The 3,606-nt window shown below is 50.6% G+C and overlaps 1 protein-coding gene across 1 annotated transcript in view; it reads left to right on the top strand.

Moving 5' to 3' along the window:
- Window positions 1-390: 390 nt before the first annotated feature.
- Window positions 391-3,606, top strand: part of LOC116598502 — a 38,783-nt gene continuing 35,567 nt past the window's right edge. The window contains exon 1 of the transcript XR_004289094.1: window positions 391-2,153. The gene's annotated coding sequence lies outside the window, so the exon portion shown is untranslated. The remainder of the gene's footprint in view (window positions 2,154-3,606) is intronic.

Genomic DNA, 3,606 nt, shown 5'->3' with positions numbered 1-3,606 from the left:
AGTCACCTGGAATCGGGCGTGGTTTCCACCCGCTCCTCTGCAGCTCCGCCTTTTGATTGGCTACCAGGTTCACCGTGAGCGACCCCATTGGCTACAACGCCTGTCGTTCCCTTGCTTGGCTCCAGCTTTTAAGGGGAAGCACGTAACCCAGGGCCGGGAACGGGCCACAGCATGGGGCCTGGGGTCGGGGGTTCTGGGGTTACAGTGGTGTCGAGCCACGTCAGCAGCCCCCCCCCCGCCCCCAGGCACGCAGTCTGTCGCTGCCGCAGCTCCGGGCCGTGCCTCCCAACCGCCTCGCGCGCTCTGCGCGTGCGCACTAGCCCCGTCGCGCGCCCGGGCGGTGGGCGAAGCGACGAGCCAGTGGGCAGGGTGGGAGGCTGGGAGGGTGGGGTGGGGGGAATGGGGAGGAGGGGTGGGAGGGTGGTCGAGGTGTAAGGATGTGGGGTAGTGTCTTTGGGGAAAGGGGTTCCGTTAGAATTTCCGCTCTGGGGCATGAGGGGTCTGCGGGGCAAGCCGCTTAGAGTCCTGAGGAGACGCCGCAAGGCCCGGCGCCGGAGCGCCCGAGGCCGGGCCCGGGTCCACGGGTGGTCGCACCTGGACCCGGGAAGCAGAGGGGCACAGATGCTGCGAGAAAATGTGTGGGTGCCCTGGAACGGGCTCATTGTGATTGGGAAGAGAATGGAGCTCCTGGGTAGAAATACCCAAAAGCCTCCAGTGGGCGACCCAAAGCTTGACCCTCAGCACTGGAGACCGGAAGATGTGGGAAAAGTGGTCTTGAAAGCGAAGTCAGGCCAGAGTCCGGAAAGGACGGATATGAAGTTAGTGCACGGTGTAGCAAGTTCATTACAGGCTCCAGCAGGTTTGGGGGAAAACAGCCCAAAGGAGATGGGGGGGAAACAAGAAATTAGAGACAAAATAGGCGCTGAATCTGAGAGTGCAGAGACTACAGCAGGGTCTAGGAGGGGGTCTGGCTTTAAAGAGAGGTTGAAATTTAGTGGGGTGGGGATCAGAGGAGAGGACCTGAGATCCGGACCACATACACCAGAGCAGAATGAGGAGGAGCTGAGGTCGAGTGGAGAGAAGCTGAGTGGAGAGCAGCTGAGTGGAGAGAAGCCTAGGTCAAGTGGAGAGCAGCTGAGGTCGAGTGGAGAGACGCTGAGTGGAGAGAAGTTGACCTCAAGTGAGAAGCTGAGTCTGAGTGAAGAGAAGCTGAGGTCAAGTGGAGAGAAGGAGGGCTCCAGGGAAGAGAAGCCAGAAAGTAGCGGAGAGGATTTGAGATCCACTGGAGATAAACTGAAGTCAAGTGCAGACAAGCTGGAGGGTTCAGGGATGGAGAGTGTAACTGAAGAGACAACTGAAAGAGAGCTAGAAGTGACTAATGATGAAAAACAGAGGAAAATTACCGATGCTGAGATGGAAAATCCTTTTGAAAGGGTGGAAGGGAGTGATGAGCTACAAGAGACTGAGGAAGCAGTGGGAGTTGAGAAGGATGTCTTGGGCGGAGTGAATGATCCTGCTGAGGAATCTGTTTCTATCGAAGAGAAAGAGGTTACAGATGAAGGTGATGATGAGTGAGGCCGATGAAGGAGTGGAGCTAGCGAAGGAAGCAGAGACAGCGGAAGTGGGGAAAGTCAAGGAGGGGAAATTAGATCCAAGCAGAGAGGTCCTGACTGTGAAGAGGTAAATATGAGAGAGGAAAGGAGAAGCTGGGAATGAAGAGCTTTTGAGGATGAGGTGGAGGCTAGGGCCAAAGGAAATGAAGAAGAATGAGAACAAGGGGAATGAGAAGATTTCAAGGAGAAAAAAAAAAAAAAAAGATCTGATAATGTGTTGCTACCTGGAGGAAACATGGAGATTGTTCTCTTGGAGAAGAGCTGTGACTGACGGGCTTGTTGGGAAATGTTTGAGAAATGGATTTGGGAGGGGCTAGAGGATTTCGTTTAGCGTGTGATTGGTTTATAAGATAGAGAAGAATGCATAGTGAGAAAAAAGGGGAATGACAGCAGGATAAAGGGTAGATAATGAAGGCTGTGAAGGAAGATGCAACCTGGAGTGAGCCCAGAAATCTTCCGAGAGATGATCCTGGAGACAAACAAGGGGCTCCAAAGTGACCCAGGCAAGAGAAAAGAAAGAAGTGGAAAAAAAAAAAAAAAGTAAGAAGTCAAAGCCCATCATAATGATTATGTGTGTTGGGTTTGCAAGTTATTTCCTTTACTCTTCCTGTACGCCCCTCTCCCGTGTAAGACAATTTTACAATCGAATGGGACAGGCCTCTCGCAGGGCCCTGTATATCTGGACCAAGCCATCCTCCTGAATCTTCCCTCTAACTAGCCTCCAAATGTAGCCAGAATAATGCTGGGCTCGATTCACCACGATAACCCACCATTTCCATGGATTTCCCTCACCCCCACACATCAGATTTGAGTTACTCAGACTCCATATGAAGTTACCTCAACTGTTGCGTTATTACTGTTTCCATCTTTGAATTGGTTATTCATCTAATCACGTAGACTTTTCCCCTTGAGTCAGTCTTCTTTGGGGCTTTCTCCTATGTCCTATGTCTCCTATGTCTCCATGCCATCCACCATGCACTCTCATTCCACGGAAGAGAGAAGACTCCCCAGATGCCTGCGGTCAAGGCATCAACGTCAGAAAGTGGGCTCTTAGATCCTGTTTGTCTCTTGGATAGGGATGTAAGAGGTGGCAAAAAGCAGCCATGAATAGTTTGGATGAAAGAAATATTTCACCCATTTCCCTTTATATACTTTTTTGGGGGAGGGGAGAGAAAGTGGTGGATGGGAGGCAGAGGGAGAGAGAGAATAATTTTTTTTAAAGATTTTTTTAAAGAGATTTTATTTATTTATTTGACAGAGATCACAAGTAGGCAGAGAGGCAGGCAGAGACAGAGAGAGAGAGAGAGAGAGAGGAGGAAGCAGGCTCCCTGCAGAGCAGAGAGCCCAGTGTGGGGCTCAATCCCAGGAACCTGGGATCATGACCTGAGCCGAAGGCAGAGGCTTTAACCCACTGAGTCACCCAGGCGCCCTGGGAGAGAGAGAATCTTAAGAAGGCTCCATGCCCAGAATGGAGCTCATTGCTGTGCTTGATCTCATGACCCTGAGATCATGACCTGAGCTGAAACCAAGAAGCAGACACTGAACTGATCGAGCCTCCCACATGCCCCTCCTCCATGTACTTTTAAAATACTGAAATATTGGGGCACCTGGGTGGCTCAGTCAGTTAAGTGCCTTCAGCCCAGGTCAAGATCCCAGACTCCTGGGATCGAGCCCCACGTTGGACTCTCCACTCAGTGGGGAGCCTGCTTCTCCCTTTCCCTCTGTAGCTCCCTCTGCTTGTGCACTCTTGCTCCCTCTCCCTCTCTCTCTGTCAAATAAATAAATAACAACTTAAAAAAAATAAGGTCTGTGATATTTCTGAGGAGTAGAAACATCATATCATAAATATCAAAACAAAAATTTATAGTAGGCTCGTGTTTTTTGGTTGTTTTCTACATACTTTTTGCTCATTTCCCCCAAAGCCTCCAAAAGATCTGTAAACCTCATGCTACATTTTTGTTCATGTAGTCAAACCTAACCATAATTCATCGAT

Source organism: Mustela erminea, chromosome 9, assembly GCF_009829155.1.
Source record: "Mustela erminea isolate mMusErm1 chromosome 9, mMusErm1.Pri, whole genome shotgun sequence".
NCBI lineage: Eukaryota > Metazoa > Chordata > Mammalia > Carnivora > Mustelidae > Mustela > Mustela erminea.
The sequence above is the reverse complement of the archived record's forward strand: the minus strand, read 5'-3'. Positions and strand labels throughout refer to the sequence as shown.